Source organism: Camellia sinensis, chromosome 8 (genome assembly GCF_055761805.1).
Source record: "Camellia sinensis isolate YWXY chromosome 8, ASM5576180v1, whole genome shotgun sequence".
Taxonomy (NCBI): Eukaryota; Viridiplantae; Streptophyta; class Magnoliopsida; order Ericales; family Theaceae; genus Camellia; species Camellia sinensis.
Window position 1 is genome coordinate 16,742,411 of NC_138968.1, and position 22,690 is coordinate 16,765,100.

The 22,690-nt window shown below is 33.8% G+C and overlaps 1 long non-coding RNA gene across 2 annotated transcripts; it reads left to right on the top strand.

Moving 5' to 3' along the window:
* The first annotated feature begins 4,666 nt into the window (after positions 1 to 4,666).
* LOC114322455 (uncharacterized) lies at positions 4,667 to 7,331 on the top strand. Of its 2 annotated transcripts, none has more exons than XR_014339275.1 (3): positions 4,667 to 6,276; positions 6,397 to 6,441; positions 6,826 to 7,331. It is a non-coding gene; the product is annotated as an uncharacterized LOC114322455 (long non-coding RNA). The 2 variants fall into 2 exon arrangements; XR_014339274.1 differs by having other exon boundaries at positions 7,024 to 7,331.
* Positions 7,332 to 22,690: the final 15,359 nt, after the last annotated feature.

The window sequence follows — 22,690 nt, forward strand, 5'->3', positions numbered from 1 at the left end:
TTAGTCACAAAGCATCCATTTGACTTAGATCTTGTATCTAGGAATGTATAAAATTGGATAAACACATATATTGTGTGGCTATATAATATTCATTTACATGAGAGTTGTTATCTATTGTTGATCGTCGTGTGGTTTATTCACGTAAGCCGGACCATGTAAATCCGAGATGTGACAAGTGATGTGGTGGAGATGGACGTTATTTTGCTGAAAAATAGCCGGACAAATGTTGTTGGAAAACCGTGACGGTGGAAGTCAATGAACGAAGAACTATAAAAAATGTCACTGGAAAATTATTGTTGGATACCGAAAGAGGTCTTCGATGATCAAAGATAGGAGATAGAGGCTGGAGATATTTTTCAGTGGTCGAATGACAACCAGAGGTGATAGTTGGGAGGTGGGAGTGTTGTGATATTACTGATAATGGGGACGAAGAATGTGAGGAGAGGGTATTTTGGAAATATTGATAGATATATGAAAAATGAGTAGGACTTATAGGTAAATAATTTTACTTAACAAGACTAGCTAGTAAGTGCAACTAAAAAAATTTGCCCAACCCCCTATGAGCCTAAATTATAATTTTAAACCGTATAAATCATAGATAAGCCTTGCATGCTAATGGGCCCATATCCACCCCTAAGCTTGGGTTCCAACCCTAAGCTTGTTTCGAGTAGTTTGTTACAAATTAAAAATTAATTAATAATGAAAAAGTATAAATTTTAGTACTCTTTTATTTATCATTAATTAATTTTTTGAAACTTATTTAAATTATTTACATCTCATAAGTTATAAATAAAAGTTGCATCAACATCTAGCACAAATTTAATAAATTTAAAAATAAAATAAAATAAAATAAAAAAGAGGACAATCTCATAAGTTACACGGGATATGTTTGGGAACCAAGCATTTTAGTTAAAAAGTCACTATAAATTATCAAATCATTCTCCGTACTTTTTATACATATTTTTGTAGAATTTTTAAAAAAAAAAATACTAAAAAGGTTAATTCCCAAACAAGCCCTAAATAAAGCCATAATAACATTTTTCCCCAGGACAAGGTTGTGGAAATACACTCCTCTAGAGGGTGCATTTTCTTAATATGACAGAGAACAAAACTACAATAAATCAATCATTCTGTTATTCTGTAATATCTATCTGCATATTGAACTCAATTTTTAATTGAAAAAGCAGATTCCCCAAATTCCTTTAAGAACAATAAAAATATGAACTTATTCCAGAATATTGGACTAGTCATCATTTGTTGTAGCATCTAGTGCTGGTCACCAACCACTATAAAATTAGATAGATCTTGATATTAGGGAATATGGAACCTTACCTTTTTATTTAAATATTATGCATTTGGTTTAATATTATTATATATAATATAATATGTTTTAATCTTATACAATAGGGAGCTAGGTTTTATTTTAAGTTTTTAAGTAGATCTCAATATTTAAACAAAGAAACAAGTAAAACTTTTAGTTTTTTAAGAGGTTATGTTGATGATAATTTTAATGAGTGTCGTTAATATGAGAAAAATATTTAAAATTTATATAATCTTCTTAAGTGAAGTGGGTAGAAACCAACTAACTCTTTGGGTCCAACACTAGACCCGCACCCAAGTGGGACAAGCTTGGAGCTCGGCCCAACACTTGCTCCAAAGCAAGGCAAGAAAGGTAGCTCGGTCCACTACCAAGCCCTCTTCGAAGCGGGCAAACTATAGAGCTCAGCCCAACATGCAAGGCTTGTTCTGAAACAAGACAAGCAACATGTTGGACTTCCAAGTTTAACAACCACTCCGAAGTGGACTAAGTTGGAAAAGGCTAATTCAACAAAGATATTTGTTAAGCCCACAAAAGACAAACAACTTTGTTCCTCTCCTTTTATCTAAACAAAACGTAGAGATATAGAGGCGTAGAGGGACAAGACGTGCACACGACAGACCTGCACTTGAGTGTCAGGTAGAGTGGTCATTCTTCTCTAATGGGAGGCAATCACAAATAGAACAAATGGTGGAGAGAGAAGATCTTGGAGGAGAAACAACCTTCTCCTATAAAACGTGAGCACTATTCACTCTAGAAGAATCCAATTTTCATACACTCGATATATACACTCTCTTTGTATCCTCTCTTCTTTTTCTCCCCTAGTCCCTAACTTTACCATCGGAGGGGTTTCCGACCAAACCCTGGAGTACTCCATTCTTCCATGAAGCTCTACCCTTCTTCATAGTGCGGAAATGACCTCACACATTAAGGGTTTGTTTGGAGAGTGACTTTTTCAGTAACTTTTTGATTAAAATATAAGTTAAAAAATTTTGAAATGTTTGGGAATAATTTTTAAATTTTTATGAAAAAAAACATACAAAAAATAAAAAGAATACAAATGAATCTTTAACTTTTGTTATGACTTTTTAACTTTTTAACAACTTTTTAGCTAATTTTACCTATTGTCAAATGACCCCTGAATTTGAGCAATTTATTCTCAAAATTAAATTTATGATTTTTATCTTTAAGACAAATTTAATTTGATCATGTAATTGTCAATATTTGATTAACTTGACATAAATTGATTTTCTCAACTGATTTTATAAAACAAACAATTTTGGATAATTAAGATAGGTTTGAGATAGGAAAAATTATTGGGTATTCTCTAAGCACTATGTGTGCATATTCAGTTACTAATCATCATTCATCATATCTTTTCATGTTCTTCAATCACTCAACATAAAAATCTTAAGCTTTATCTTCTTCACCAATTATAATACTTTGGAGCACCATGTTATCCAATAACTTTCCAATAGATAGAGTCCATTAAATTACATTTAATGTGACTTAACACCAAATTACATTTAAATCTCAACTACTTTCCAAAGCCATATTCAATGATTGCCCACGTTAACTAGACTAGAGACATATCCGTCATTTCATGTTAAATAATTTTATTTTCCCACCAAACTACTTTCACCCATAAAAAATGCTCACTTCACACGTTTAATGCAATTTTTATTTTTTTTATTTTTATGATTTTATCTCTTAATTAAATTATTGCTTTAAACAAAATCCAAAAATGCAATTTCTCAATGCATTCCTCCGCACACCATTGGCTTCCATTGCCCCTAGTCGCAACCACTCGTAAATTCCACCATTACAAACCACCACCCACCACCACGAACTCCTTTCCATTCTGTCATTAATTCTAACATTCGCTAACCAACTATAATAGAAATTGGACTGAGGTTGTCATAGACAATATTAACTTGGAGGAATTAGGGTGCTAGAGAAAAGGGGAAAAGATAATGGTGGCAAAGAAGACTATTGAAGGGAGTGGTCAAGAAAGGAGGCTAGTGGCAATGAGTAGTTTGTTGGAGATGGTTAGAGTTAGGGCTTTTGAAGTTGGATATATGTTTATTTTAATTATAAAAATGTATGTATTATAAAAATAAATAAATAAAATATTTTATATTTTTTAATTTTGTATAATAAAAAAATAATAAATTTATGTGCACATAAATTAAATACAAAATGAGACACAAATGCCTAACAAGAAGACCTCAAAATGAGACACAAATTTATGTAAATTTCATTTTGTGTTTAGTGTCAGTATTCTTAGCATTGTTGTTTAGTTTGTGCAATTGACTTACAAACCCAGTTTTTACAATCTTAACTGTCCATTTTATTCAATTATACATTAATGTAAAAAAATTATATTAATCCAATAATTATTCCTAAATGTTTTAGTGATATTTTTTTATGAGACAATGATAATTTTTTTAAATAAAATATTCATTTTTTTGCATACAAATAAAAAAAAAAACTTAAATTATAATTATCAAATTGATCTTAATTTTTTCATAAATGCATACAAACCTACAAAAATCACAAGTTATAATTATTGAATTATTCCAACTTTGTTTCATAAATAATCTACGACGACATAACAAAATCTACAATTTAAATAGTTAGCTTGAGAAACCTATCCTAAATCAAGTCTTCTTCGATATTATTGTGGGTTTATTTCATTCTCAACTCTAACTTTTGGCGGTATTTGAAGTCCCACGGTAACGGTAGCAGTGGCGATGACGGAGTTGGACAGCAACAATGAGGATGATGTCGACAGGTACGACAAACTTTCAAGCAAATTTTGCTTGGTTTGATGCAAATCTTATTTTTCAGATCACATCTTTGAGAAAATCAATTTTTCCTAGATCGTAATTATTTTTGGGACAAATTTATTTTTTTCATTTTGTTGTCTGGTTGGGATAGCCTTTAAGATATTGTTTATATATATGTTTATTAATATAAATGTTTCTCATATTCTTAATATATAAAAAAAGAGAGAATATTATTAGGGATGTGAAGTTAGAAAGAAAGACCTCTCATTTTCACATTCTCGTGGAGATATAAATATGAGAAATTCTATTATACACATTTTTGAAAGGGATATGTCATATGTATTTTTAGTTATGTTTTTTTTTTTTTTTTTGTTAATTATGATTAAAAAAAATTCAATTATAATATTATTTAATTATAACTCACGAAATATTTGATTATATTTTATGAGAGTGTTGGATTATAATTTTTTTTAATTATTAGAAAATTATACTCTTTTTTCTTTAATTATGAGAAAATATATTGTAGTCTTTCCCTGTAATATATGTGTTTGTCATTTTCATCCAAACAATCAAGCTGCACTTCTAAACCCCTGCAAAAGCGATAAGAGAGAGAGAAGCAGTGGAGAAATGCGAAACAAATCTCTCTCTTCGATTCGTCTTTCCCGTCCACTACACACAAATATACATATATATATATATACACATACATATAGTGATACGCATATAAATCAACCACATCGCCATCAACATCAGGCATGATCTCTCTCTCTCTCTCCAAGACTCTCTCTATCTCTCTTTTCAGCATCATCTTCTCTTTCTCTTTCTATAGCTCTCTCTAGATTGTGATTGCGATTGCTAAGAATTTTTCCTTTTCTTCCTGTAATCTGTTGAAACATAGGTAAGTTATGTCCCCAACCTTTTTTTTTTTTTTCCTCTTTTTTTGTGTGTATGTTAAACCCTAATGCTCTATTTGGTTTCCGAGAAATCTGTGGAAATAAACATAAGGGAAAAGAAATTGAAAATTTAATGTCGTTGTCGTCAGCTTTCTCATCCAATTGATTTAGTTGTTCAAGTTTCAACTATTTCAATTTGACGGGAAATGTAAGGAAATTTGTTACTACATTTTTTTTGTTTTATTTTATTTTTTAACATGGTTCTGAAATTCTTGGTTTCGATTTTTTTTTGTTTTTTTTTGAAGCCATTAGGAAGGAAGGACTAACTTGGGTCTTAGAGGATTTCTTTTAACTTTTTCGTTACTTGAAATAGTTTCAAGTGCATGTGTGATTGTTGATGCTTAAATTGCAATTCTTGTACTTTCTTAGGCAAATACGTGACAAATTTGGTAACATTGTGCTTAGATTTGCTTTCTATTTCGAAAAGATAGTGTATTAAATGCTATTACCTTTGTTGTGATTTTAAATTGCAATTCTTGTTGTTGCTTAGGAAAATACATGACAAATTTGGTAAACTTGTGTTTAAATTTGCTTTCTATTTCTAAAAGATAGTGTATTAAATGCTGTTATTGCTATACTTTCTCTTTGGTTACAATGTATTGCTTTTGAGTTAAAGCATAGTGAAAAAAAAAAGAAAAGGCTTTAGTGGTTCTTTCAAAGGAAAATTTGTCTTAACATTTACAAATCACAATATTAAGGGAAGCTGAAATGTCTTTCTTTGTAGGCAAAGGATTCCTCACTTTTGTTAGGGTGTGCTTATTTGTATCCAAAAAGACAAACAAGCCAAAAAAAAAAAGATTTGTCGCATGAAAAACTTGCTTATTTTTGTCTACTAGGATTTGTCACTTTTATTTGTATCCAAAAAGAATTGGTCACATAATAAATTTGCCTTTTTGTCTTTGTGCCTGTGGACACCATTATTGATGATGCCTCGGCAGTGTTGTTGACAACAATGATTTTTTCTCATTACAATACATTTCTGTTGGTTTGAGACTGGAGCTAGAGAAGAAAAAGATAATATATGGAGGACGGCACAAGAAAAGATTTGGAATGCCCGAAGATTATGGATGGGAAGGCAAATGACAATGTGAATGATTTGGATAAGGCTATTATCCCTTCCTGTTGCTTGAAGGCTAGGATCCATACACTGAGCTTGAGGCTAAATGCCATTCAACAGTTGTTTCTGGATGGTTCTCCGAACCTGAATCATGCTCTGGTCATTATTTTTATACTTCTTAGCTTCTGTTTTTTCTGTTGGACATTTTTTCCAACATCCTTATTTTCCTTGTAGTACAGGTTTTTTTATTTTCTTTTCTTCTTTGTTCGATTTTTACAGGTAAAGATAGTAAGCGAGTTTATTTCAATAACCCAATGTGGCTAGGTATATGTTATTTTTGTTGCAGTTTTTATCTCACCTATATAAATCATTTTAGCTTTGGAACATATTAGAGGCCAGAAAACTTATAATTAATTCGTCAATATATCCTTGAGGGGAAAGAGTCATGCTAGAATGTATGTTTTTTTATTAGATGTAATGCAAGGCATGCTTGTAATATGATAAATTGAAATTGAAATTTGATTGTTTATAATTACGTATGCTTATATTATTAAGGGCTTGAGTAGAGTATTCTAGTGTTCCTTCTAAATGAAGAAAAAAATATATTAAAATTAAAATTGTCTTTTTTTATTTGAAATAATAGTCAGTGTTTTTCCAGATTTATTATTCGACGGCTATGGTTGAGTCAATTTGAGTTTTCACTTGTAGGAGAAGCGCACTTAATGAAAGTAGAGAAGATTTTGTACACGGATAAATCAGAGTACCAAGAAATCCTGGTTTTTGGGGTTCAGCATTTTCATCTCCTAGTAGTAGACTGTCTTTGCAGTGATGTCTTGCTTTTTGTTTTTCTGGCATTTATTGTCTTATTTATGAATTTCCTACTGATACTGGTTCTTTTATTTGCAGTTCTCAACATATGGGAAAGTTCTTGTGCTTGATGGCATTGTTCAGTTGACTGAGAAAGATGAATGTGTCTCTCAGGGGATGATAACTCATCTTCCCTTTTGTTCAATTCAATCCCCCAAAACTATAATTTTCATAAATCACGGGTTCCATAGTTCATGATGAGTTTATTGTTTCTATTTTGATTCAAATTTAATTTCAAATGACATATAGTTGTTGGCTTATTTTTCCTACGAAGGAAAATATCATAAATGCAAGTATGCCAACAAGGATTAAAAATTCTTACAGATTAAATTCAAGCCAATTATCAAGCGATTGTGTTAACGGTTCTTTTGTCTTAACGAAGAGAACTTCAAAATTGCCAAGTGTATAGAAAAGAAAAATTAAAAGAAAAAAGAGGGAAACGGAGAAAGATAATTAAGTGAACAATCAAACAAACCATTAATTTATCTCTATGCTTCAAAAAGAAAATGCATAAAATAAAGTGTAGAAAATTAAGTGCAGGAAATATAAATGACAAGAAAAATGGAAATCAATTGTCTTTAATTTGAATTCTAGATTTTTTACAATGTAGTCATGAATGGTTATTTATAAGCAAATATTTGTAGGAAAAAAATTACCTAATAACTACCTTATTCTTCCATATCCTCCATTTCATACTCCATAATCTTCCATAGCTTCCTTTAATCTCCACTTCATACTTCATGTTCTCCATTTTGTTCTCCATCATCTTTTAACATTCATTTTCACCAATGTCAAATTTTTAAATCCATCAACAGTGGTTTGATCATCATCTTTAATCATTCATTGACAAATGTGGTTGCTTTTCTATTTTAGCCATTAACGGCATATGAAAATCCTCTATGTGAGGTTTATCATTTCATAGCCTAGTGGGTTGTTTCATTTTAGCCATTAATGGTTTATGAAAATCCTTCATGGATATGTTATTTCCATGTTTTGACTTTCTAAGAATGGGTTTTTTAATCTCCCGAGTCTTATATGAAACATCATTTTTTACCATGCTTGGCTCAACAACCTACTTTTTAACCATGTTATTTTCATAAGTTGGCTCTTTAAAAATGAGTTTTTTAACCCCCTGAGCCATTGATGAATTTGTTGCTAAGATTAGTCATGTGCTTGGTTCGGTCTTTCAAAAATTCAACTAAACATCATTTTTAAGGGCCGCAGGGGGTAATGTTGGCACCATAAATCTACAATTTTATTATTATTTATTATTTATATAATTGTAGAACATGTGGCACCCTCCTACTCCTTTGGAGGTTATGAGAAGTTATGAAATATGGAAAGATGATGGAGAACAAAGTGGAGAACATGGAGCATAAAGTGGAGGTTGAAGGAAGTTACGGAAGATGATGGAGTATGAAATGGAGGAGATAGAAGAATAGGGTAGTTATTATCACAGACTTGTTGAATTCGATGACCCTATTGCGATTCCTCCTTCTTCGAGCAACTTTGTGGTGCATCTATATACTCTATTTGACTGCCTTTGCTGTCTTGAAGACAACTTGCTTTCTGCATGGTATACTTCTACCTTGTCAACCAAAATAGTCAGAAAAACCCCTTACCCAATCAAAGCTTTGGGAATGAGCCCCTCACTCTTAGCCAAGAAAGCAAAGCATTGCTCTTCTGACTGGCTTGAGTGTGTATATGAGCCTCAGTTTCCACCTTTTTTTTGAGGGGACCCAAGTGCTCCTCTCATTCCTCCTAATCCAGACTAGATTGAGGAATTAAAACTTGCTCTCTTTGAAAGCCAGCATTTCGCTTCCTACCAAGCTCCAGTTCCTCCAACTGTTTATCAGCAGTATAAAGCCCAGACGTTGCTTACTGCCTTCTCTCATTTATCTTTTGTAGCCCTTCAAGATGATATCCTTCACAAGAACTTCCTATGGGCTTGTGACATTATCTCTCGAAGCTATAATCTTAATCTAGTGGCTACCTTTCTTGACCAGCTCCCTTTGCTGTTTAATTGGCACAAAAATGCCTTGGCCACCTTTGAATCCCTGGAAGAGATCTCTATTGTTCACATCCAAACTCAATATGAAGCAGAAAATCTTCTTAAAGAGTATGACGATTTCAAGAAGTCTGAGTCAGAGTTTGGAGAAGATGTTGATATATGTAGGATGGATGGGATAGATGAAATGGAGAAAGCCTTAAAGCAAACAGAATTTGAAATGAGGGCCCAACAACTTTTTCACCAAATAAGGGGTCATCAATTAGATAAGCCAAATTTAGATAGGATAAAGGCAAGGTTGGAGAAAGAAAATGTATTTATTGAATTTTGTTGGACAAAGTTTCATGACCTTGTAACCTTGTCTATTCCTTATTTTTACAAAACTGAGAATGTAGCCAAATAGGCTTTTCTATTGTAGATGTTTACATCAATAAAATTGGGTTCCTATTTTCCAATTGCCGATGTACATGACTTTGGTCCCTCAACTTGTTCATATAATTAACAAATATTAGCTTCGAAGTATCCCATCTATCTCGAAGCCTGCAAGGTTTCTTCAAAAAGTGATAATATATTCTTTCGAAGGGCTCTACTTGGTAAAAAGTTCAAGAATGTGCTTTCATAGTTCTAAAAGTTAAAGGCATGGGTTTCACTTTTGCCCATTTGCAAATCTTTTGATCTGCAAAATTTTTGCATCATTCCGGCAAGTATTGGCCTCGGAGTACCTCCTTGTTTCGAAACCAAATAGAGCACGTAAAAATACATTTCCTTTCCTCAAAAAGTAATAAAATATTCTTTCGAAGGAAATCTCCCTTGACAAAATGCGTAGGATCATACTATTTCTACCTTTGGATTGTTTAACATGCTCCGATTTTACTCGAATTAAGGCATAGGCTTCATTATTCTAGTAGAATACTGGTTTCGAAGCCAACTACTTATTTCGAAGCCAAGCTGAATATTTTGAAGTATATTTCCCTCCCATAGGAGTTTAAAAAATAAAGGCCTTATTCCCATCCGGGTTAAAAATAAACAATCAAATAACTTGGGTCTATTTGACCCATTAGGACAAATGGGTAATTTGCACCAAAAATGTATAAAGCCCCCAATTTCTCGCTCCTTTACTTATTTGTTTGCCCAGTCTTTACTTTCACTCCCATTGTTGCTGACCTCAACTTCTTACTCCTCTCTTTCATTCTCCTCGCTCTTACTTCGATCCCTCATCAATGGCTTCTTCTTCTTCTGTGAAAATACCAGTCATTGAAGGCATACGTCCCTTAGTGGCTTTGCGGCGATGCATTGCTGACAAGATAGCCAAGCATGAGGCACTAGAGGGCCAAAGTGCCATTAATGGGAGAATCTTTTTGAGGCCCAAAGGTGCCACCAGCAAGTGAAAACCCTAGAAGATGGCGCATATCAAGAATGCTGGGGGGCATATCAAGAACGGTGGGGGCCATCATGCCACACTGGAATTGAAAGAAGTTAAATGCAGGGTTCCAGAAACAAAGGGTAACCGGAATCAGAAAAGGGTCCACAAGAATGACAAACCTAGAAAGACAAAGGGCATCGAGAATGCAGAGGTCCTCCAAATCTTGTTCCCAAGCTCCGATTACCCTGTCATACCACTCTTCCCACTCAGTCTTCAAAGTGGGCCAGAAGCGGTGAGGTCGATTAACCCTCTAATTTCCCCAGTTGAGGCTTCCTTCGTAGAGAAGGTAATGATCCTCCAAACGTCAAGGGAAGAAATGTAATAAGAGCTTCCTTGAAGATGGGGCCAAGAATGAACTCTTCCTGAGCATGGTGGCAAAGGACAAAGATTCTCCCATCAATGGCACTTTGACCCTCTGGTGCCTCATGCTTGGCTATCTCATCGACAATGCATCTTCGCAAAGCCACTGAGGGACGCATGCATTCGATGACTGGTATTTTCACAGAAGAAGAAACCATTGATGAGGGATCGAAGTAAGAGCGAGGAGAATAAAAGAGAGCGGTAAGAAGTTGAGGTCAGTAACAATGGGAGTGAAAGTAAAGACTGGGAAAACAATTAAGTAAGGGCGCGAGAAATTGGGGGCTTTATACCTTTTTGGTCCAAATTACCCATTTAACCTAACGGGTCAAATAGACCCAGTTATGTGATTGTTTATTTTTTACCCGGATGGGATTAAGGCCTTTATTTTTTAAACTCCTATAATGAAAGTTTCCTCCAAAGTAGCATCTTGTTACCTTCTAAGGGAGGGAAATATACTTCAACATGTTCAGCTTGGCTTCGAAATAAGTAGTTGGCTTCGAAGCTAGTATTCTACTAGAATACTGAAGCCTATGCCTTAATTTGAGTAAAATCAGAGCATGTTAAATAATTTGAAGGTAGCACTAGTCTGATCCTAGGCATTTTGTCAGGGGAGATTTCCTTCAAATGACTATTTTATTACTTTTTTAGGAAAGGAAATGTACTTTTAAGTGCTCTGTCTGGCTTTGAAACAAGGAGGTACTCTGAGGCCAATACTCGCTGGAATGATGCAAAAATTTTGCAAATCAAAAGATTTTCAAATGGGCAAAAGTGAAACCCATGTCTTTAACTTTCAGAAGTATGAAAGCACATTCTTGGACTTTCTACCAAGTAGAGACCTTCGAAGGAGTATATGATCACTTTTTGAAGGAAACCTTGCAGGCTTCGAGATAGATGGGATACTTCGAAGCTAATATTTGTTAATTATATGAACAAGTTGAGGGACCAAAGTCACGTATATTGGCAATTGGAAAACAGGAATCCAATTTTATTATTGTAAACATCTACAATGGGAAAGCCTATTTGGCTACATTCTCAATTTCGTAAAAATAAGGAATAGACAAGGTTACAAGATCATGAAACTTTGTCTAGCAAAATTCAATAAATACATGTTCTTTCTCCAACCTTGCCTCTATCATATCTAAATTTGGCTTATCTAATTGATGACCCCTTATTTGGTGAAAAAGTTATTGGGCCCTCATTTCAAATTCTGTTTGCTTCAAGGCTTTCTCCATTTCATCTATCCTATCCATTCTACATATATCAACATCTTCCCCAAACTCTGACTAAGACTTCTTGAAATCGTCATATTCTTCAAGAAGATTTTCTGCTTCATATTGAGTTTGGATGTGAACAATAGAGATCTCCTCCAGAGATTCGCATATGGCCAAGGCATTTGTGTGCCAATTAAATAGCAAAAGGAGCTAGTCAAGAAAGGTGTGAAGCTCTGTTTGGGCCATTGGGTTAAGATTATGGCTTCGAGAGACAATGTCACAAGCCCATAGGAAGTTCTTGTGAGGGATGTCATCTTAAAGGGCTTTGAAAGATAAATAAGAGAAGGCAACAAGTAAGGTCTGGGCTTTATACTGCTGATAAGCAGTTGGAAGAACTGGAGCCTGGTAGGCAACGAAATGTTGGCTTTCAAAGAGAGTAAGTTTTAATTCCTCAATCTAGTCTGGATTAGGAGGAAGAGGAGGAGCAGTTGGGTCTCCTCCAAAAAAAGGTGGAAACTGAGGCTCGTTTACACATTCAAGCCAGTCAGAAGAGCAAAGCTTTGCTTTCTTGGCAAAGAGTGAGGGGCTCATTCCTAAAGCTTCGATTGGGTAAGGGGTTTTTCTGACTATTTTGGTCGACTAGCTGGAAGTATACCATACAAAAAGCAAGTTGTCTTCAAGATAGCGAATGTGGTCAAATGGAGTATAGGGATACACCACGGAGCTGTGCGAAGAATGAGGAATCACAATAGGGTCATCAAATATAACAAGACTGTGATAGATTCGCTCCCTGGTTTAGGGTTGGGTTAGTGTTGGCCAAACACCCCAACCAGTAGTTCCAGTAGAAGAGGAGGCAGTTTCATCCCACGCAAAAGGTTTTAGAGTAGATGAAGGGCTTCAGAGATCCATTTGGGCAAGTTTTTGGTCTAAAGGCTCATACTCTGCTAAAGCCTCCATAACTTGTTTAAATGAAGAAGGATAAATATGGCTAATAAATGTATGGAAGTTCTTTCGAGATTGATCATCATTGTCCAAAACCTCTTCGTATGCTTGATCAATGAAAGATAGGGTTTGATTAGCCATCAGAGATGTATCAGTCCGTTCGTTTGCACAAATAGTAGAGGTAGGGTTCAAGCAAAATATATATTCTCTTTCTTGGCTTTCAAAGGTTAGAAATATAATTCGAGCATGCCAGCAAGGATCAATAAGTCTTTACAGAAATTAATAAATGCCAACCAATTAGTCAGACGATTGCTTTGAAGTTTTTTTAGGCTCAATAAAGAGGACTTTACTAGTGGCTTGATTTTTTAGGAGAAAATTAAAAAGACTTGTTAAGAAAGAAAATGGGAACAATAGTGTCAGAAATCAATTTTTATTAAGTAAACAGGAACTTACAATGGTACCTTCACACTTTCACAGCTTCGAAGGGGATTACAGCAACAGACTAACTTAGAATTACTCCTAGGAATTTGAAGTGCAGTACAAGAATGTAAAGACTGGAATTTAAAGGACTAGAAAATGTAAAGTAAATGAACTGGTTTCTAGATCTGGTTTCGGGCCCTTCATTATCAGCACTCTTCTCTATTTATAAGCTCTGGAAATAACTATCAAAGTGGCTAATAACCATCGAAGTAGGTGATAACCGTCGAAATGATCTCCATTACCACTGAGTATGGCCCTGAACAGTTTGCTCCCACTATTCCACTTCCATGGTTAGGCTTCCCTCATGAATTTGAATTGTAAGCAACTGTTTTGACCACGTCACCCTGAGTATCTTGCCTATTCCCATGTCTCGCGGATCCATTGCCACTGCTATAAGTTGCCACGCATCTATTGATGATTGAGGACCTTTACCGATTCTCTAAATCTCCCTTCACGATCCACGTGTCAGGCTGCGATAAGTTTGTACAAAATATATAGCCAACATTACTCTCCACACTAATTTAGCCAATACTTGGTAATATTAGTGGATCGATGCTTTTGCCCACGTCTTAGGATGTGCATGGTGATTACTAATGATATGGCAAATAAAATTAACAAAATTGTTCTTATGAGTTCAAGGCACTAAGAATAGGAGATAACCATTTCAAATGCATTAATTTGACTAGGAAAATCCTATGCATTTAAATCATTGGTTGAGAATGGCTTATCTTTTCAAATTGATGGCCAATTATTATTATTTTTTTTAAGGCGCAAAATAATGACAGTATGTGTGCTTCGGTTGTAGTTGAATATGCAAGAGCCATTGTTCGACTACAACCGAAGCACACATATTGTCATTATTTTGCGCCTTAAGAAAAAAAATAATTGGCCATCAATTTGAAAAGATAAGCCATTCTCAATCACTGATTTAAATGCATAGGATTTCCTAGCCAAGTTAATGCATTTTAAATGGTTATCTCCTATTCTTAGTGCTTCAAACTCATAAGAACAATTTGTTAATTTTATTAGCCATATCATTAAAATTGTATTTTGATGTGATCCACAAATCCAAAGTAGGTTTTGGACAACGAAAGTCATGACATAATATAGTCTTGGAAATTCAAATGCCTTGACATTTTCACCAATGTCAAATATTTTAAATCCATCAACAGTAGATTGATCATCATCTTTAATCACATTTGGTCTAAGAACATGTTCTTTGGCCAAATAACTTTCATAATTCATTAACAAATGAGGCTGTTTTTCTATTTTAGCCATTAACGGCTTATGAAAATCGTCCTTGTGATTTATCATTTCTTGGCGTAATGGGTTGTTCCATTTTAACCATTAATGGCTTATGAAAATCCTTCATGGACATGTCATTTCCATGGTTTGACTTTTTAAGAATGGGTTTTTCAACCCCCCGAGCTTTATATGGAACATCATTTTTTTACCATGCTTGGCTCAACAACATGCTTTTTAGCCATGTTATTTTCATAAGTTGGCTCTTTAAAAATGGATTTTTTTAACCCCTTGAGCCATCGATGAAATCAATTCTTTTCTTTTGCCATTTTCAACATTGAAAGAATTCTAAAAAAATTCACCAATTCTGGCCATGAAAACCTCGGTTAAAGACTTGGTAGTGAGAGTTGACAACTTATCATTCCATTGGCGAACTTCTATATCAAGTTTATGAATTTCTCCAATTATATCGTGTCTTTTTTCTTTCACCAAATAATATTGTAATGGATGGAAATTTGTTTCATCAAGAAAATGGATCTCTTCATGAAGATCCAAAGTTTTTTGTTTATGCCAAAAGATCTCATCTAGGCTATTTGGAATGGACGAACCCAATTCATTTTTCATTTCTTACACGTGACGTACCACTGGGCGTACCAAAAATTGTTAACTTATTTTTCCTACAAAGGAAGATATCATAAATGCGAACGTACCAGCAAGGATTAAAAAATTCTTACAGATTAAATTCAAGCTAATTATCAAGCGATTGTGTTGACGGTTATTTTGCCTCAATAAAAAGCACTTCAAGATTGCCAAGTGTAGAGAAAAGAAAAATTAAAAGAAGAAAGAGGGAGACGGAGACGGAGAAAAATGATTGAGTGAACAATCAAACTAACCATTAATTTATCTCTACTCCTATCCTTCAAAAATGAAGTGCATAAAATAAAGTTTAGAGAACTATCCTCTACTCCTATGCTTCGAAAATGAAGTGCATAAAACAAAATGTAGAAAATTAAGTGCAGGAAATATAAATGACAAGAAAAATAGAAATCAATTGTCTTTGATTTGAGTTTTGAATCCTTTACAATGTAGCCATGAATGGCTATTTATAGGAAAATATTTGTAGGAAAAAACTACCTCATAACCACTCTATTCTTCTATCTCCTCCATTTCATACTCCATGATCTTCCATAACTTCCTTCAACCTCCACTTCATGCTCCATGTTCTCCATTATCTTTCTACATTTCATTACTTCTCATAGCGCCAAAAATATATGTTGGCTTTTTTGGCTTTCAAAGGTTAGAAATGTAATTGAAGCGTGCCAGCAAGGATTAATAAGTCCTTACAGAAATTAATGAATGCCAACCAATTAGTTAGATGATTGCTTCGAAGTTCTTTTAGCCTCAACGAAGAGGACTTCAAAATTGTCAAGTGTAAAGAAAAGAAAAATTAAAAGAAGAAAGAGGGAGACAGAGAAAGATGATTTAGTGAACAATCAAACTAACCATTAATTTATCTCTACTCCTATGCTTCGAAAAAGAAGTGCATAAAATAAAATGCAGAGAACTTACCTCTACTCCTATGCTTCAAAAATGAAGTACATAAAACAAAGTATAGAAAATTAAGTGCAAGAAATATAAATGACAAGAAAAATAGAAATCAATTGTCTTTGATTTGAATTTTGGATCCTTTACAATGTAGCCATGAATAGCTATTTATAGGCAAATATTTGTAGAAAAAAACTACCTAACAACTACCCTATTCTTCTATCTCTTTCATTTCATACTCCATGATCTTCTATAACTTTCTTCAACCTCTACTTCATGCTCCATATTCTCCACTTTGTTCTCCATCATCTTTCCACATTTCATAACTTCTCATAACCTCCAAATGAGTAGGAGGGTGTCACATCTCTTGCAATTATATAAATAATAAATAATAATAAAATTGTAGATTTATGGTGCCAATAATAGCCATACTTAGATTATTGAAATTATAATGCAATTAAGTGTGAGGAACCTTTTGAATCCATAGTAGCTTCTTTTTTTCTTTTCTTTTCTTGTCTTTTCTTTTCTTTTTCTTTTATTCTAGTTGAACTTTAATAGGCATGTATACTTAGAGATACATTTGAAGTTAAATGTCCAACTACACATGATTGTTATGGTGCAAAAATTATTTTCTCTTTGATTATCAATCTACCAATATCTTATATTAATTTTTTTAAATTTAAACAATTAAAAAAGTCTCTATTGGCTAACTTCCATTTAACTATATAAAAATAAAACTTTAATTAGTCTATGAGTTATTTGATAATCTCATATCGGGAAAAGAAGAAAAAGTGAGTTGTCTCACTTATATAAAGTGAATCATATACTCTCATTTAATATTGTAGTATTGTGCATGTTTTAGTTCAATATCGTTTAAATTTTAAAATAAAATTTAAAAGTTTTAATTAATTGATTTTTGTGTAAGTTGGTTAGTCTTTTGACCTAGCTGATTAGGCTGAATCATTTTTGGTTTGACTGATTCATTGGTTTAACCACGATTTTAGTGATTGTATCAAAATAAATTGGTTAGATTTGTTTAATTCGAAATAAACTAAAGATTGATCTGATTAAAGATTGAACGATTAAGATTGCTTGATTAAAAATAAATTTCCCGTCCAAACAATTGTTAACTTTTATTTTATAATCCTACATCGAGAAAAGAAGTGAATTGTTTCACTTATGTAAAGTGAATTTTATGCTCACATTTAATATTGTAGTGTTGTGCATGATTCAATTCAAGATAGTTTAAATTTTAAAATTAAAATATCATTTAAAAATTTTAATTAATTAATTTTTGAATGAGTTGGTTGGTCTTTTGACCTAACCGATTATGCTAAACCGTTTTCGATTTGATTGATTCATCGGTTTAACCGCGATTTCTCATACTGCTTTTCTTAATTTTAAATAATTAAAAAAAATCTCCATTAACTAGCTTCCATTTAATCATATAAAAATAAAAATTTAATTAGTCTATGATTTATTTTATAATCCCACATTAGGAGAAGAAGAAAGAAGTGAGTTGTTTCACTCATATAAAGTGAATATTATACTCTCATTTAATATTATAGTGTTGTGCATAGTTCAGTTCAAGACAGTTTAAATTTTAAAGTAAAAATTCTAATTAGCCTATGATTTATTTTATAATCTCACATCGGGAAAAGAAGGAAAAAATGAGTTATTTCACTTATATAAAGTGAATCTTATACTTCCATTTAATATAGTTCCACTATAGGCCTCGAATAAAGTCTGTCGCGAATGGCTCAAATGAGCTGGCGGTCCCCTTTTGCACGCGTCGGCACCAAACCCTGTGTAGATTTCATGCCCCTAGAAACCGAAAGAGAAAACAAATCAGAAAGAAAAAGAAAGAAAGGTTTCAAGCTAAACAAACCCCATCATTAAAGATTTCATTCCTTTTTCAAGTCCTTTGTTCTTTTTTCTCACAACACAAGTAAAGATGAATAAATAACAATGTGTCAAAAACACACTTTTAAAAATTCTATATATATATATACATGTATGTACCAATTTATTTTATTTTTTTCTTCATAGGCTTTTTCATAGTAGTTTCCATCACAGCTGCACGCAACATCTCTTTCTAAATTGTGATCCCACCTTTCCTCTTCAATCTTTTGAACAGATTTGCTCTGTATGGTAATCTGCAACCCATAAATCATCACCCACACCACACCCATCATAAAATATTCATTATTCAAACCATTCCATTTTGTACCCTTCACACCATTTTATCATTAAACAAACAAATCAAACCAGCCCAACTCTTTCTTTGTTCTTCAAAATAGTTTTGCTATTTTGCTTTTCTTTTTGTTTTTTGTTTTTTTTTTTTTGGTGGATCTGAGGTCTCTCTCTATCTCTGCAACTGTTAATGGATTTTGAATAGAGGAGAGAGAGAGAGAGAGAGAGAGAGAAGAAGGATAGAGAGAGAAAAAGCCGCAAATCAAACCAACCCCACTCTTTCTTTGTCCTTCAAAATAGTTTTGCTATTTTGCTCCTTTTTCTGGTGGATCTGAGGTCTCTCTCTCTCTCTATCTCTACAACTGCTAATGAGTTTTGAATAGAGAGAGAGAGAGAGAGAGAGAGAGAGAGAGAAGAAGCCACGCGTTGGTTGAGATTCGAGGCATTCGAGCCTCGAAGTGTCGAGGCACCAAGCATTAATCCATTTAATATTGTAGTATTGTGCATGTTTTTAGTTCAAGACAGTTTAAATTTGAACATAAAATTTGAAAATTCTAATTAATAAATTTTTGTGTAAGTTGGTTGGTCTTTTGACCTTACCGATTAGGCTGAATCATTTTTGATTTGATTGATTCGTTCGTCTGCAATTTTAGTGATTTTATCAAAATATATTGGTTAGATTCGTTTGATTCAAAATAAACTAAAGATTGAACGACTAAGATTGCTTGATTAGAAATAAACTTTTCACCCAAACAATTGTTAACTTTAATTTTATAATCCCATATTAGGAAAAGAAGGAAAAAATGACTTGTTTTATTTATATAAAATGAATTTTATACTCCCATTTAATATTATAGTGTTGTGCATATTTCAATTCAAAGTAGTTTAAATTTTAAAATTACAATAATATTTAAAAGTTTTAATTAATTAATTTTTATATAAGTTGGTTGGTCTTTTGACCTAGCCAATTAGGCTGAACCGTTTTTAGTTTGACTAATTCGCTAGTTTAACCGCGATCTTAACGATATTATCAAAATATATTAGTTAGATTTGTTTGATTTGAAAAAAAGCTAAAGATTAACCTAATTAAAGATTAAATAACCGATATTGTTTGATTCGAAACAAACTTTCTGCCCAAATAATTGTTAAACTACATTTTTCACAATCTCGTATCGAAAAAAAAAAGGAAAAAGTGAGTTATTTCACTTATATAAAATAAACTTATGCTCCCATTTAATATTGTAGTGTTGTGCATGTCTTAGTTGAAGATAGTGTAAATTTTAAAATAAAATAAAATTTAAAAGTTTTAATTAATTAATTTTTGTGTAAGTTGGTTAGTTTTTAACCAATTTTAAAGATTTTATCAAAATATATATTTTTTTTTTTATTTCTAAAAGGTATGTTTAAGTTTTATGACAAACTTTAACATAGAATAAATTAAAACTAAAAAATTTATAAAACTAAATTTATTTTTATTTTATCATAAATATAATTTTTTAATTTATTCTATTTTTTTCATCCTTGCCAATTAAATTATGACATCTATTTGTTATTGTGAATTTAGAATATACAATTAATGACATAACATGTAACGCTCCAATTTCCAAGCCATTAATAAATCAAATCAACCTCGAATTTAAAATTCTAACTAATTAATAACCTCAAAATACAAATTGGCTCTAGAATGATTACCCAAATTTCTATAGTTTATAATTTATACAAATCTTCAAAAACAATATATAGTGGTAGGCCCAAAAATCTCCAACTCAATAATTCTTTAAATGCTTCAACTTCAATAGCCACTAAATTTGCTCCACACCAGAAAAATATATTAATTCAGGAAGTATACGATATGACAGGAATAACAATGCTCGAATAGAGAATAAATCAATAGGGATCAAACAATTTACGATATGGCATAAACGATTCGATTCAAGATACCAAGCAATTTACTAAATTGCACAAACAAGTCAACTCAACATATGATAATTTATCTAGGACCAAATACCTGGTCCTACTCAGTATATAACCAGTGACCGGCCTCACCCACCTCACCTAAGCACAATCGCTTATCCGTGCTATTGGTCCAAACTATTATCAAGGTCAACTGAATCCATGTACAGAGTATTTCCACGTCATTTAACCAGACAAATCAACACTGACTACACAGAATAACTTCACAGAATTTATCAAATAACCAGGATAATCAAGAGGAGTACAAATGAGAAGTAATTAAAATAAAAAACTCTTCGCAAAGAGATTTAGAAAAAACATATTGTATACCACCCAAATTACCTCAAAACAATTTCATAACCATTTGATGCAAATCCCTCCAACACCAATACTTTTAATCATCTGCTATATCACCATTGTGTGTGCTATTTTCCGACCACACTGTCAATCTGGTACTCAGCTGGAGAACACTGGCAGAATAGATTGTGCCCGAACGACCTGTCACAAAAAGATAAGATTTCGGCGGTGGTTCGTCCACTCGGGGGCACTCCGACGATCAAGTCAGTTATCTCTCAAAGATAGTAAAAGTGCTTAACTCACTGTTCAGAATGTAAAAAGTGTACCTTAGACCCATATGGGTGCTTTACTTTTATAGTTAGCACTAACCTGATCCCTGTAGAAGCCTAGCTTCTCTTGGACTCTGGCTCAATGCCTGTCTTGGACTCTTTAATAGATAAAGATAAACTCCCTAAATCCTTATCCTGGATGAAGTCCTCTCCCATTCTAGGACTCTTGTCCCTTATCCATTCATCTTGGATTCCGGTATCTTCGCTGGTAACCTCGGCCTAGCCGAGATCACCTCGGCGTTATGACCAGGACACGTGGCACCTTGGCTGGCACTTCAATGCCACCTTGGCCACGTGTTGTCATTCAAAGAATATGTCCCCACAACTGCCCCCTAAGTTGTATTACCTCGGCATCCTGAGGTGATGGAACCTATATCTTCAAACCATATAGCATGTCGGCTAAGCTGGCTCTATCCTTAATTACCGAGGTCATCACTTGTCGGCTTCACTTGACCAAGACCTGTAATCTTTTTCACCAATGCTTTAGAACCAACAACCAAGTTTGTTCAAGTCATTTAGCCGAGATCGTCCTCCTAGCCGAGGTCTTTGCCTCATTAAATCAAGTACTCCAAGAGCTTCAGCACGTGTATGAGCTATCACGCATAACAGTTTCAACCGTTTTTGCCACGTGTCTCTTCCCTACTGAACCGTACCTAACACGCGCCATTAAGTCGCATCGCACCTGGGTGTGTCGTCTGACAGGCACGTCATCCTAGGCACACTAATTGTGATTTGCCGCCTTTTCGCGTTTTCACAAAATCACTTCCCTCTCTCTTCGCCGTTTCACTTTTGCATCTTCGTTTTTGTTCAAACTTTCTCTCCCTAACTTTCTCTCCCAAATCCTCCATTGCTTTCAAGCTCTCAAGCTTTGCAACCACTCCATTTGTCTCTTTCGGCGAAGCTCTCTTTGTTCCGCTCTACCTCTTTCCATCGTCAGACTCCGACAAATCTCATATCGGCGTCGTTTTCTGTGGTAAGTCACTGTTTCCCTCTTTTTTAGTTTCAAACTTTGTTGCCTCTTGCCACGATGAATACATTCATGTTCTTCAGTCTTTGTCTATGATTTAAACTTCATCATTCGCATGTTTGAGCATGTTCTGCCTTACAATTTCGTGTTTATTCAATCTGCTTTTGATTCATGACCTTTATGCACACATCGCTCATACGCTTGTTTATTTTGCCATTGTTCTTGGCCTTGTTCACACACATCGCTCAGTGTTCTTTGAATTCCTACTCGTCTTCTTGAGTCTGAATCATGTTCTTGTTTTTGTTTCTTTGCTATTTTTGTCCAGATTCTTGCCTTAATCCTCCTGCTTTAGCAACTCTAGGATTGGGATTTGCTTTAGAACTCCAAACTCTAGGAAAAATTGAAACAAATTCCCCTTAGATCCTCAAAAACTCTCGCCCCAGTATACATATAGGTTTTACTGAGGTCCTTTAAACCATAACAAACCACTTCCTCCTAAAATCCAACCAATTTCCCCCTAAGCTGACGTCATGGGTATGTGGAGGTGGAGAGTAGACACCCCAACTAGGCTAGAATACTTTAGGCAGGAGTTTTCCATTTCTGCCTACGTTCATCTCAGGTTGGCTAGAGAGGAGGACTCCATCATGCCCAAAGACGACTCTATGCCCTTTCCAATAGTAGCCTTCATAAAGTGTGGACTTAGGTTCCCCCTTGATATCCTCTTCCGAGAAGTCCTTCACTATTACAAATTGAACC